Consider the following 15,168-nt stretch of genomic DNA (forward strand, 5'->3'; position numbering starts at 1 on the left):
ATGGAGCAGTCACTCTCTCCCCATCATCTCCTATGTGCATGGAGCAGTCACTGTCTCCCCTTCCTACTATGTGCATAGAGCAGTCACTCTCTCCCCATCATCTCCTATGTGCATGGAGCAGTCACTCTCCCCACCAACTCTATTTTCAGGGAGTAGTCTCTCTCCCCATCATCTCCTGTGTAAATGGAGCAGTCACTCTCCCCACCATCTCTGTGTGCAGGGAGCAGTCTCGCTCCCCATCATCTCCTGTGTGCAGGGAGCAATCACCCTCTCCCCACCATCTCCTGTGCAGGGAACAGTCTCTCTCCCCACCATCTCCTCTGTGAAGGGAGCAGTCACTCTCTCCCCACCATCTCATGTGTGAAGGGAGCAGTCACTGTCTCCCCACCATCTCCTATGAGCTGTTAGCAATCACTCTCTCCCCATCACCTCCTGTATGCACGGAAGTCACACTCTCCCCATCATCTCCTGTGTGCATGGAAGTCACTCTCTCCATCATCTCCTGTGTGAAGGGAGCAGTCACTCTCTCCCCATCATCTCTTGTGTGAAGGGAGCAGTCACTCTCTCCCCTTCCTACTATGTGCATAGAGCAGTCACTCTCTCCCCATCATCTCCTGTGTGAAGGGAGCAGTCACTCCCTCCCCATCATCTCCTGTGTGAAGGGAGCAGTCACTGTCTCGCCACCATCTCCTATGTGCTGTTAGCAATCACTCTCTCCCCATCACCTCCTGTATGCATGGAAGTCACTCTCCCCATCATCTCCTGTGTGCATGGAAGTCACCCTCTCCATCATCTCCTGTGTGAAGGGAGCAGTCACTCTCTCCCCATCATCTCCTGTGTGCAGGGAGCATTTACTCTCCCCATCATCTCCTTTGAATATGCAGTAGTCACTCTCCCGACCATCTCATATCTGCAGGGAGCAGTCACTCTCCCCACCATCTCCTGTGTGCAGGGTGCAGTCACTCTCTCCCCATCATCTCCTAAGTGCATGGAGCAGTCACTCTCCCCACCAACTCTGTATGCAGGGAGTAGTCTCTCTCCCCATTATCTCCTGTGTGAATGGAGCAGTCACTCTCCCCACCATCTCTGTGTGCAGGGAGCAGTCACTCTCCCCACCAACTCTGTATGCAGGGAGTAGTCTCTCTCCCCACCATCTCCTCTGTGAAGGGAGCAGTCACTCTCTCCCCATCATCTCCTGTGTGAAGGGAGCAGTCACTATCTCCACCATCTGCTGTGTGCATGGAACAGTCACTCTCCCCATCAGCTCCTCTGTGCAGGGAGCAGTCACTCTCCCCCATCATCTCCTGTGTGCATGGAGCAGTCACTCTCTCCCCACCATCTCTGTGTGCATGGAAGACACTCTCCCCACCATCTCCTGTGTGCATGGAGCAGTCACGCTCTCCATCATCTCCTGTGTGTAGGGAGCATTCACTCTCCCCATCATCTCCTGTGTATATGCAGTAGTCACTCTCCCGACCATCTCCTCTGTGCAGGGAGCAGTCACTCTCCCCACCATCTCCTGTGTGCAGGGTGCAGTCACTCTCTCCACCATCTCCGGTGTGCATGCAGTAGTCACTCTCTCCATCATCTCCTGTGTGCAGGGAGCAGTCACTCTCTCTCCATCATATCCTATATGCAGGGAGCAGTCACTCTCCCGACCATCTCCTGTGGGCATGGAGCAGTCACTCTCCCCATCATCTCCTGTGTATATGCAGTAGTCACTCTCCCGACCATCTCATATGTGCAGGGAGCAGTCACTCTCTCCATCATCTCCTGTGTGCTTGGAAGTCACTCTCCCCATCATCACCTGTGTGCAGGGAGCAGTCACTCTCTCTCCACCATCTCCTGTGTGCATGGAACAGTCACTCTCCCCATCATCTCCTGTGTGCAGGGAGCAGTCACTCTCTCCCCATCATCTCCTCTGTGCATGGAGTAGTCACTCTCTCCCCCATCATCTCCTGTGTGCATGGAGCAGTCACTGTCTCCACATCATCTCCTGTGTGAAGGGAGCAGTCACTGTCTCCACATCATCTCCTGTGTGAAGGGAGCAGTCACTCTCTCCACCATCTCCTGTGTGCATGGAACAGTCACTCTCCCCATCATCTCCTGTGTGCATGGAGTAGTCAGTCTCTCCCGATCATCTCCTGTGTGAAGGGAGCAGTCACTCTCTCCCCATCATCTCCTGTGTGCATGGAAGTCACTTCTCCATCATCTCCTGTGTGCATGGAGTATTCACTCTCTCCCCATCATCTCCTGTGTGAAGGGAGCAGTCACTCTCTCCCCTTCCTACTATGTGCATAGAGCAGTCACTCTCTCCCCATCATCGCCTATGTGCATGGAGCAGTCACTCTCCCCACACACTCTGTATGCAGGGAGTAGTCTCTCTCCCCATGATCTCCTGTGTGAATGGAGCAGTCACTCTCTCCCCATCATCTCCTGTGTGCATGGAGCAGTCACTCTCTCCTCATCATCTCCTATGTGCATGGAGCAGTCACTCTCTCCCCATCATCTCCTGTGTGCATGGAGCAGTCACTCTCTCCCCATCATCTCCTGTGTGCATGGAGCAGTCACTCTCTCCCCATCATCTCCTGTGTGCATGGAGCAGTCACTCTCTCCCCTTCCTACAATGTGCATAGAGCAGTCACTCTCTCCCCATCATCTCCAGTGTGCATGGAGCAGTCACTCTCCCCACCAACTCTGTATGCAGGGAGTAGTCTCTCTCCCCATCATCTCCTGTGTGTATGGAGCAGTCACTCTCTCCCCATCATCTCCTGTGTGCATGGAGCAGTCACTCTCTCCTCATCATCTCCTATGTGCATGGAGCAGTCACTCTCTCCCCATCATCTCCTGTGTGCATGGAGCAGTCACTCTCTCCCCATCATCTCCTGTGTGCATGGAGCAGTCACTCTCTCCCCATCATCTCCTGTGTGCATGGAGCAGTCACTCTCTCCCCTTCCTACTATGTGCATAGAGCAGTCACTCTCTCCCCATCATCTCCTAAGTGCATGGAGCAGTCACTCTCTCCCCACCAACTCTGTATGCAGGGAGTAGTCTCTCTCCCCATCATCTCCTGTGTGAATGGAGCAGTCACTCTCCCCACCATCTCTGTGTACAGGGAGCAGTCACTCTCTCCCCATCATCTCCTGTGTGCATGGAGCAGTCACTCTCTCCCCATCATGTCCTGTGTGCATGGAGCAGTCACTCTCTCCCCATCATCTCCTGTGTGCATGGAGCAGTCACTCTCTCCCCATCATCTCCTATGTGCATGGAGCAGTCACTGTCTCCCCTTCCTACTATGTGCATAGAGCAGTCACTCTCTCCCCATCATCTCCTATGTGCATGGAGCAGTCACTCTCCCCACCAAATCTATTTTCAGGGAGTAGTCTCTCTCCCCATCACCTCCTGTATGCACGGAAGTCACTCTCCCCATCATCTCCTGTGTGCATGGAAGTCACTCTCTCCATCATCTCCTGTGTGAAGGGAGCAGTCACTCTCTCCCCATCATCTCCTGTGTGAAGGGAGCAGTCACTCTCTCCCCTTCCTACTATGTGCATAGAGCAGTCACTCTCTCCCCATCATCTCCTGTGTGAAGGGAGCAGTCACTCTCTCCCCATCATCTCCTGTGTGAAGGGAGCAGTCACTGTCTCCCCACCATCTCCTATGTGCTGTTAGCAATCACTCTCTCCCCATCACCTCCTGTATGCATGGAAGTCACTCTCCCCATCATCTCCTGTGTGCATGGAAGTCACCCTCTCCATCATCTCCTGTGTGAAGGGAGCAGTCACTCTCTCCCCATCATCTCCTGTGTGCAGGGAGCATTTACTCTCCCCATCATCTCCTTTGAATATGCAGTAGTCACTCTCCCGACCATCTCATATCTGCAGGGAGCAGTCACTCTCCCCACCATCTCCTGTCTGCAGGGTGCAGTCACTCTCTCCCCATCATCTCCTAAGTGCATGGAGCAGTCACTCTCCCCACCAACTCTGTATGCAGGGAGTAGTCTCTCTCCCCATTATCTCCTGTGTGAATGGAGCAGTAACTCTCCCCACCATCTCTGTGTGCAGGGAGCAGTCACTCTCCCCACCAACTCTGTATGCAGGGAGTAGTCTCTCTCCCCACCATCTCCTCTGTGAAGGGAGCAGTCAATCTCTCCCCACCATCTCCTGTGTGCAGGGAGCAGTCACTCTCCCCAAAATCCCCTTTCTGAATGGAGTAATCACTCTCTCCATCATCTCCTGTGTGCAGGGAGCAGTCACTCTCTCCCCATCATCTCCTGTGTGAAGGGAGCAGTCACTATCTCCACCATCTGCTGTGTGCATGGAACAGTCACTCTCCCCATCAGCTCCTCTGTGCAGGGAGCAGTCACTCTCCCCCATCATCTCCTGTGTGCAGGGAGCAGTCACTCTCTCCCCATCATATCCTGTATGCAGGGACTCTCCCCTATCTCCTATGTGCAGGGAGCAGTCACTCTCTCCCCACCATCTCTGTGTGCATGGAAGACACTCTCCCCACCATCTCCTGTGTGCATGGAGCAGTCACTCTCTCCCCATCATCTCCTGTGTGTAGGGAGCATTCACTCTCCCCATCATCTCCTGTGTATATGCAGTAGTCACTCTCCCGACCATCTCCTCTGTGCAGGGAGCAGTCACTCTCCCCACCATCTCCTGTGTGCAGGGTGCAGTCACTCTCTCCACCATCTCCGGTGTGCATGCAGTAGTCACCCTCTCCATCATCTCCTGTGTGCAGGGAGCAGTCACTCTCTCCCCATCATATCCTATATGCAGGGAGCAGTCACTCTCCCGACCATCTCCTGTGGGCAGGGAGCAGTCACTCTCCCCATCATCTCCTGTGTATATGCAGTAGTCACTCTCCCGACCATCTCATATGTGCAGGGAGCAGTCACTCTCTCCATCATCTCCTGTGTGCTTGGAAGTCACTCTCCCCATCATCACCTGTGTGCAGGGAGCAGTCACTCTCTCTCCACCATCTCCTGTGTGCATGGAACAGTCACTCTCCCCATCATCTCCTCTGTGCATGGAGTAGTCACTCTCTCCCCCATCATCTCCTGTGTGCATGGAGCAGTCACTGTCTCCACATCATCTCCTGTGTGAAGGGAGCAGTCACTGTCTCCACATCATCTCCTGTGTAAAGGGAGCAGTCACTCTCTCCACCATCTCCTGTGTGCATGGAACAGTCACTCTCCCCATCATCTCCTGTGTGCATGGAGTAGTCAGTCTCTCCCGATCATCTCCTGTGTGAAGGGAGCAGTCACTCTCTCCCCATCATCTCCTGTGTGCATGGAAGTCACTTCTCCATCATCTCCTGTGTGCATGGAGTATTCACTCTCTCCCCATCATCCCCTGTGTGAAGGGAGCAGTCACTCTCTCCCCTTCCTACTATGTGCATGTTTGCAGTCACTCTCTCCCCATCATCGCCTATGTGCATGGAGCAGTCACTCTCCCCACACACTCTGTATGCAGGGAGTAGTCTCTCTCCCCATGATCCCTGTGTGAATGGAGCAGTCACTCTCTCCCCATCATCTCCTGTGTGCATGGAGCAGTCACTCTCTCCTCATCATCGCCTATGTGCATGGAGCAGTCACTCTCCCCACACACTCTGTATGCAGGGAGTAGTCTCTCTCCCCATGATCCCTGTGTGAATGGAGCAGTCACTCTCTCCCCATCATCTCCTGTGTGCATGGAGCAGTCACTCTCTCCTCATCATCTCCTATGTGCATGGAGCAGTCACTCTCTCCCCATCATCTCCTGTGTGCATGGAGCAGTCACTCTCCCCATCATCTCCTGTGTGCATGGAGCAGTCACTCTCTCCCCATCATCTCCTGTGTGCATGGAGCAGTCACTCTCTCCCCTTCCTACAATGTGCGAGCAGTCACTCTCTCCCCATCATCTCCTGTGTGCATGGAGCAGTCACTCTCCCCACCAACTCTGTATGCAGGGAGTAGTCTCTCTCCCCATCATCTCCTGTGTGAATGGAGCAGTCAGTCTCTCCCCATCATCTCCTGTGTGAATGGAGCAGTCAGTCTCTCCCCATCATCTCCTGTGTGCATGGAGCAGTCACTCTCTCCTCATCATCTCCATGTGCATGGAGCAGTCACTCTCTCCCCATCATCTCCTGTGTGCATGGAGCAGTCACTCTCTCCCCATCATCTCCTGTGTGCATGGAGCAGTCACTCTCTCCCCATCATCTCCTGTGTGCATGGAGCAGTCACTCTCTCCCCTTCCTACTATGTGCATAGAGCAGTCACTCTCTCCCCATCATCTCCTAAGTGCATGGAGCAGTCACTCTCTCCCCACCATCTCTGTGTGCAGGGAGCAGTCACTCTCTCCCCATCATCTCCTGTGTGCATGGAGCAGTCACTCTCTCCCCATCATGTCCTGTGTGCATGGAGCAGTCACTCTCTCCCCATCATCTCCTGTGTGCATGGAGCAGTCACTCTCTCCCCATCATCTCCTATGTGCATGGAGCAGTCACTGTCTCCCCTTCCTACTATGTGCATAGAGCAGTCACTCTCTCCCCATCATCTCCTATGTTCATGGAGCAGTCACTCTCCCCACCAACTCTATTTTCAGGGAGTAGTCTCTCTCCCCATCATCTCCTGTGTAAATGGAGCAGTCACTCTCCCCACCATCTCTGTGTGCAGGGAGCAGTCTCGCTCCCCATCATCTCCTGTGTGCAGGGAGCAATCACCCTCTCCCCACCATCTCCTGTGCAGGGAACAGTCTCTCTCCCCACCATCTCCTCTGTGAAGGGAGCAGTCACTCTCTCCCCACCATCTCATGTGTGAAGGGAGCAGTCATTTTCTCCCCACCATCTCCTATGAGCTGTTAGCAATCACTCTCTCCCCATCACCTCCTGTATGCACGGAAGTCACTCTCCCCATCATCTCCTGTGTGCATGGAAGTCACTCTCTCCATCATCTCCTGTGTGAAGGGAGCAGTCACTCTCTCCCCATCATCTCCTGTGTGAAGGGAGCAGTCACTGTCTCCCCTTCCTACTATGTGCATAGAGCAGTCAGTCTCTCCCCATCATCTCCTGTGTGCATGGAGTAGTCAGTCTCTCCCGATCATCTCCTGTGTGAAGGGAGCAGTCACTCTCTCCCCATCATCTCCTGTGTGCATGGAAGTCACTTCTCCATCATCTCCTGTGTGCATGGAGTATTCACTCTCTCCCCATCATCGCCTATGTGCATGGAGCAGTCACTCTCCCCACACACTCTGTATGCAGGGAGTAGTCTCTCTCCCCATTATCTCCTGTGTGAATGGAGCAGTCACTCTCCCCACCATCTCTGTGTGCAGGGAGCAGTCACTCTCCCCACCAACTCTGTATGCAGGGAGTAGTCTCTCTCCCCACCATCTCCTCTGTGAAGGGAGCAGTCAATCTCTCCCCACCATCTCCTGTGTGCAGGGAGCAGTCACTCTCCCCAAAATCCCCTTTCTGAATGGAGTAATCACTCTCTCCATCATCTCCTGTGTGCAGGGAGCAGTCACTCTCTCCCCATCATCTCCTGTGTGAAGGGAGCAGTCACTATCTCCACCATCTGCTGTGTGCATGGAACAGTCACTCTCCCCATCAGCTCCTCTGTGCAGGGAGCAGTCACTCTCCCCCATCATCTCCTGTGTGCAGGGAGCAGTCACTCTCTCCCCATCATATCCTGTATGCAGGGACTCTCCCCTATCTCCTATGTGCAGGGAGCAGTCACTCTCTCCCCACCATCTCTGTGTGCATGGAAGACACTCTCCCCACCATCTCCTGTGTGCATGGAGCAGTCACTCTCTCCCCATCATCTCCTGTGTGTAGGGAGCATTCACTCTCCCCATCATCTCCTGTGTATATGCAGTAGTCACTCTCCCGACCATCTCCTCTGTGCAGGGAGCAGTCACTCTCCCCACCATCTCCTGTGTGCAGGGTGCAGTCACTCTCTCCACCATCTCCGGTGTGCATGCAGTAGTCACTCTCTCCATCATCTCCTGTGTGCAGGGAGCAGTCACTCTCTCCCCATCATATCCTATATGCAGGGAGCAGTCACTCTCCCGACCATCTCCTGTGGGCAGGGAGCAGTCACTCTCCCCATCATCTCCTGTGTATATGCAGTAGTCACTCTCCCGACCATCTCATATGTGCAGGGAGCAGTCACTCTCTCCATCATCTCCTGTGTGCTTGGAAGTCACTCTCCCCATCATCACCTGTGTGCAGGGAGCAGTCACTCTCTCTCCACCATCTCCTGTGTGCATGGAACAGTCACTCTCCCCATCATCTCCTCTGTGCATGGAGTAGTCACTCTCTCCCCCATCATCTCCTGTGTGCATGGAGCAGTCACTGTCTCCACATCATCTCCTGTGTGAAGGGAGCAGTCACTGTCTCCACATCATCTCCTGTGTGAAGGGAGCAGTCACTCTCTCCACCATCTCCTGTGTGCATGGAACAGTCACTCTCCCCATCATCTCCTGTGTGCATGGAGTAGTCAGTCTCTCCCGATCATCTCCTGTGTGAAGGGAGCAGTCACTCTCTCCCCATCATCTCCTGTGTGCATGGAAGTCACTTCTCCATCATCTCCTGTGTGCATGGAGTATTCACTCTCTCCCCATCATCTCCTGTGTGAAGGGAGCAGTCACTCTCTCCCCTTCCTACTATGTGCATGTTTGCAGTCACTCTCTCCCCATCATCGCCTATGTGCATGGAGCAGTCACTCTCCCCACACACTCTGTATGCAGGGAGTAGTCTCTCTCCCCATGATCCCTGTGTGAATGGAGCAGTCACTCTCTCCCCATCATCTCCTGTGTGCATGGAGCAGTCACTCTCTCCTCATCATCTCCTATGTGCATGGAGCAGTCACTCTCTCCCCATCATCTCCTGTGTGCATGGAGCAGTCACTCTCTCCCCATCATCTCCTGTGTGCATGGAGCAGTCACTCTCTCCCCATCATCTCCTGTGTGCATGGAGCAGTCACTCTCTCCCCTTCCTACAATGTGCGAGCAGTCACTCTCTCCCCATCATCTCCTGTGTGCAGGGAGCAATCACCCTCTCCCCACCATCTCCTGTGCAGGGAACAGTCTCTCTCCCCACCATCTCCTCTGTGAAGGGAGCAGTCACTCTCTCCCCACCATCTCATGTGTGAAGGGAGCAGTCACTTTCTCCCCACCATCTCCTATGAGCTGTTAGCAATCACTCTCTCCCCATCACCTGTATGCACGGAAGTCACTCTCCCCATCATCTCCTGTGTGCATGGAAGTCACTCTCTCCATCATCTCCTGTGTGAAGGGAGCAGTCACTCTCTCCCCATCATCTCCTGTGTGAAGGGAGCAGTCACTCTCTCCCCTTCCTACTATGTGCATAGAGCAGTCAGTCTCTCCCCATCATCTCCTGTGTGCATGGAGCAGTCACTCTCTCCCCATCATCTCTGTGTGCATGGAAGACACTCTCCCCACCATCTCCTGTGTGCATGGAGCAGTCACTCTCTCCCCATCATCTCCTGTGTGTAGGGAGCATTCACTCTCCCCACCATCTCCTGTGTGCATGGAGCAGTCACTCTCTCCCCATCATCTCCTGTGTGTAGGGAGCATTCACTCTCCCCATCATCTCCTGTGTATATGCAGTAGTCACTCTCCCGACCATCTCCTCTGTGCAGGGAGCAGTCACTCTCCCCACCATCTCCTGTGTGCAGGGTGCAGTCACTCTCTCCACCATCTCCGGTGTGCATGCAGTAGTCACTCTCTCCATCATCTCCTGTGTGCAGGGAGCAGTCACTCTCTCCCCTTCCTACTATGTGCATAGAGCAGTCACTCTCTCCCCATCATCTCCTGTGTGAAGGGAGCAGTCACTCTCTCCCCATCATCTCCTGTGTGAAGGGAGCAGTCACTGTCTCCCCACCATCTCCTATGTGCTGTTAGCAATCACTCTCTCCCCATCACCTCCTGTATGCATGGAAGTCACTCTCCCCATCATCTCCTGTGTGCATGGAAGTCACCCTCTCCATCATCTCCTGTGTGAAGGGAGCAGTCACTCTCTCCCCATCATCTCCTGTGTGCAGGGAGCATTTACTCTCCCCATCATCTCCTTTGAATATGCAGTAGTCACTCTCCCGACCATCTCATATCTGCAGGGAGCAGTCACTCTCCCCACCATCTCCTGTCTGCAGGGTGCAGTCACTCTCTCCCCATCATCTCCTAAGTGCATGGAGCAGTCACTCTCCCCACCAACTCTGTATGCAGGGAGTAGTCTCTCTCCCCATTATCTCCTGTGTGAATGGAGCAGTCACTCTCCCCACCATCTCTGTGTGCAGGGAGCAGTCACTCTCCCCACCAACTCTGTATGCAGGGAGTAGTCTCTCTCCCCACCATCTCCTCTGTGAAGGGAGCAGTCAATCTCTCCCCACCATCTCCTGTGTGCAGGGAGCAGTCACTCTCCCCAAAATCCCCTTTCTGAATGGAGTAATCACTCTCTCCATCATCTCCTGTGTGCAGGGAGCAGTCACTCTCTCCCCATCATCTCCTGTGTGAAGGGAGCAGTCACTATCTCCACCATCTGCTGTGTGCATGGAACAGTCACTCTCCCCATCAGCTCCTCTGTGCAGGGAGCAGTCACTCTCCCCCATCATCTCCTGTGTGCAGGGAGCAGTCACTCTCTCCCCATCATATCCTGTATGCAGGGACTCTCCCCTATCTCCTATGTGCAGGGAGCAGTCACTCTCTCCCCACCATCTCTGTGTGCATGGAAGACACTCTCCCCACCATCTCCTGTGTGCATGGAGCAGTCACTCTCTCCCCATCATCTCCTGTGTGTAGGGAGCATTCACTCTCCCCATCATCTCCTGTGTATATGCAGTAGTCACTCTCCCGACCATCTCCTCTGTGCAGGGAGCAGTCACTCTCCCCACCATCTCCTGTGTGCAGGGTGCAGTCACTCTCTCCACCATCTCCGGTGTGCATGCAGTAGTCACTCTCTCCATCATCTCCTGTGTGCAGGGAGCAGTCACTCTCTCCCCATCATATCCTATATGCAGGGAGCAGTCACTCTCCCGACCATCTCCTGTGGGCAGGGAGCAGTCACTCTCCCCATCATCTCCTGTGTATATGCAGTAGTCACTCTCCCGACCATCTCATATGTGCAGGGAGCAGTCACTCTCTCCATCATCTCCTGTGTGCTTGGAAGTCACTCTCCCCATCATCACCTGTGTGCAGGGAGCAGTCACTCTCTCTCCACCATCTCCTGTGTGCATGGAACAGTCACTCTCCCCATCATCTCCTCTGTGCATGGAGTAGTCACTCTCTCCCCCATCATCTCCTGTGTGCATGGAGCAGTCACTGTCTCCACATCATCTCCTGTGTGAAGGGAGCAGTCACTGTCTCCACATCATCTCCTGTGTAAAGGGAGCAGTCACTCTCTCCACCATCTCCTGTGTGCATGGAACAGTCACTCTCCCCATCATCTCCTGTGTGCATGGAGTAGTCAGTCTCTCCCGATCATCTCCTGTGTGAAGGGAGCAGTCACTCTCTCCCCATCATCTCCTGTGTGCATGGAAGTCACTTCTCCATCATCTCCTGTGTGCATGGAGTATTCACTCTCTCCCCATCATCCCCTGTGTGAAGGGAGCAGTCACTCTCTCCCCTTCCTACTATGTGCATGTTTGCAGTCACTCTCTCCCCATCATCGCCTATGTGCATGGAGCAGTCACTCTCCCCACACACTCTGTATGCAGGGAGTAGTCTCTCTCCCCATGATCCCTGTGTGAATGGAGCAGTCACTCTCTCCCCATCATCTCCTGTGTGCATGGAGCAGTCACTCTCTCCTCATCATCGCCTATGTGCATGGAGCAGTCACTCTCCCCACACACTCTGTATGCAGGGAGTAGTCTCTCTCCCCATGATCCCTGTGTGAATGGAGCAGTCACTCTCTCCCCATCATCTCCTGTGTGCATGGAGCAGTCACTCTCTCCTCATCATCTCCTATGTGCATGGAGCAGTCACTCTCTCCCCATCATCTCCTGTGTGCATGGAGCAGTCACTCTCCCCATCATCTCCTGTGTGCATGGAGCAGTCACTCTCTCCCCATCATCTCCTGTGTGCATGGAGCAGTCACTCTCTCCCCTTCCTACAATGTGCGAGCAGTCACTCTCTCCCCATCATCTCCTGTGTGCATGGAGCAGTCACTCTCCCCACCAACTCTGTATGCAGGGAGTAGTCTCTCTCCCCATCATCTCCTGTGTGAATGGAGCAGTCAGTCTCTCCCCATCATCTCCTGTGTGAATGGAGCAGTCAGTCTCTCCCCATCATCTCCTGTGTGCATGGAGCAGTCACTCTCTCCTCATCATCTCCATGTGCATGGAGCAGTCACTCTCTCCCCATCATCTCCTGTGTGCATGGAGCAGTCACTCTCTCCCCATCATCTCCTGTGTGCATGGAGCAGTCACTCTCTCCCCATCATCTCCTGTGTGCATGGAGCAGTCACTCTCTCCCCTTCCTACTATGTGCATAGAGCAGTCACTCTCTCCCCATCATCTCCTAAGTGCATGGAGCAGTCACTCTCTCCCCACCATCTCTGTGTGCAGGGAGCAGTCACTCTCTCCCCATCATCTCCTGTGTGCATGGAGCAGTCACTCTCTCCCCATCATGTCCTGTGTGCATGGAGCAGTCACTCTCTCCCCATCATCTCCTGTGTGCATGGAGCAGTCACTCTCTCCCCATCATCTCCTATGTGCATGGAGCAGTCACTGTCTCCCCTTCCTACTATGTGCATAGAGCAGTCACTCTCTCCCCATCATCTCCTATGTGCATGGAGCAGTCACTCTCCCCACCAACTCTATTTTCAGGGAGTAGTCTCTCTCCCCATCATCTCCTGTGTAAATGGAGCAGTCACTCTCCCCACCATCTCTGTGTGCAGGGAGCAGTCTCGCTCCCCATCATCTCCTGTGTGCAGGGAGCAATCACCCTCTCCCCACCATCTCCTGTGCAGGGAACAGTCTCTCTCCCCACCATCTCCTCTGTGAAGGGAGCAGTCACTCTCTCCCCACCATCTCATGTGTGAAGGGAGCAGTCACTTTCTCCCCACCATCTCCTATGAGCTGTTAGCAATCACTCTCTCCCCATCACCTGTATGCACGGAAGTCACTCTCCCCATCATCTCCTGTGTGCATGGAAGTCACTCTCTCCATCATCTCCTGTGTGAAGGGAGCAGTCACTCTCTCCCCATCATCTCCTGTGTGAAGGGAGCAGTCACTCTCTCCCCTTCCTACTATGTGCATAGAGCAGTCAGTCTCTCCCCATCATCTCCTGTGTGCATGGAGCAGTCACTCTCTCCCCATCATCTCTGTGTGCATGGAAGACACTCTCCCCACCATCTCCTGTGTGCATGGAGCAGTCACTCTCTCCCCATCATCTCCTGTGTGTAGGGAGCATTCACTCTCCCCACCATCTCCTGTGTGCATGGAGCAGTCACTCTCTCCCCATCATCTCCTGTGTGTAGGGAGCATTCACTCTCCCCATCATCTCCTGTGTATATGCAGTAGTCACTCTCCCGACCATCTCCTCTGTGCAGGGAGCAGTCACTCTCCCCACCATCTCCTGTGTGCAGGGTGCAGTCACTCTCTCCACCATCTCCGGTGTGCATGCAGTAGTCACTCTCTCCATCATCTCCTGTGTGCAGGGAGCAGTCACTCTCTCCCCTTCCTACTATGTGCATAGAGCAGTCACTCTCTCCCCATCATCTCCTGTGTGAAGGGAGCAGTCACTCTCTCCCCATCATCTCCTGTGTGAAGGGAGCAGTCACTGTCTCCCCACCATCTCCTATGTGCTGTTAGCAATCACTCTCTCCCCATCACCTCCTGTATGCATGGAAGTCACTCTCCCCATCATCTCCTGTGTGCATGGAAGTCACCCTCTCCATCATCTCCTGTGTGAAGGGAGCAGTCACTCTCTCCCCATCATCTCCTGTGTGCAGGGAGCATTTACTCTCCCCATCATCTCCTTTGAATATGCAGTAGTCACTCTCCCGACCATCTCATATCTGCAGGGAGCAGTCACTCTCCCCACCATCTCCTGTCTGCAGGGTGCAGTCACTCTCTCCCCATCATCTCCTAAGTGCATGGAGCAGTCACTCTCCCCACCAACTCTGTATGCAGGGAGTAGTCTCTCTCCCCATTATCTCCTGTGTGAATGGAGCAGTCACTCTCCCCACCATCTCTGTGTGCAGGGAGCAGTCACTCTCCCCACCAACTCTGTATGCAGGGAGTAGTCTCTCTCCCCACCATCTCCTCTGTGAAGGGAGCAGTCAATCTCTCCCCACCATCTCCTGTGTGCAGGGAGCAGTCACTCTCCCCAAAATCCCCTTTCTGAATGGAGTAATCACTCTCTCCATCATCTCCTGTGTGCAGGGAGCAGTCACTCTCTCCCCATCATCTCCTGTGTGAAGGGAGCAGTCACTATCTCCACCATCTGCTGTGTGCATGGAACAGTCACTCTCCCCATCAGCTCCTCTGTGCAGGGAGCAGTCACTCTCCCCCATCATCTCCTGTGTGCAGGGAGCAGTCACTCTCTCCCCATCATATCCTGTATGCAGGGACTCTCCCCTATCTCCTATGTGCAGGGAGCAGTCACTCTCTCCCCACCATCTCTGTGTGCATGGAAGACACTCTCCCCACCATCTCCTGTGTGCATGGAGCAGTCACTCTCTCCCCATCATCTCCTGTGTGTAGGGAGCATTCACTCTCCCCATCATCTCCTGTGTATATGCAGTAGTCACTCTCCCGACCATCTCCTCTGTGCAGGGAGCAGTCACTCTCCCCACCATCTCCTGTGTGCAGGGTGCAGTCACTCTCTCCACCATCTCCGGTGTGCATGCAGTAGTCACTCTCTCCATCATCTCCTGTGTGCAGGGAGCAGTCACTCTCTCCCCATCATATCCTATATGCAGGGAGCAGTCACTCTCCCGACCATCTCCTGTGGGCAGGGAGCAGTCACTCTCCCCATCATCTCCTGTGTATATGCAGTAGTCACTCTCCCGACCATCTCATATGTGCAGGGAGCAGTCACTCTCTCCATCATCTCCTGTGTGCTTGGAAGTCACTCTCCCCATCATCACCTGTGTGCAGGGAGCAGTCACTCTCTCTCCACCATCTCCTGTGTGCATGGAACAGTCACTCTCCCCATCATCTCC

The sequence above is a fragment of the Acipenser ruthenus genome, chromosome 17 (assembly GCF_902713425.1).
Source record: "Acipenser ruthenus chromosome 17, fAciRut3.2 maternal haplotype, whole genome shotgun sequence".
In the NCBI taxonomy this organism is placed as follows: domain Eukaryota; kingdom Metazoa; phylum Chordata; class Actinopteri; order Acipenseriformes; family Acipenseridae; genus Acipenser; species Acipenser ruthenus.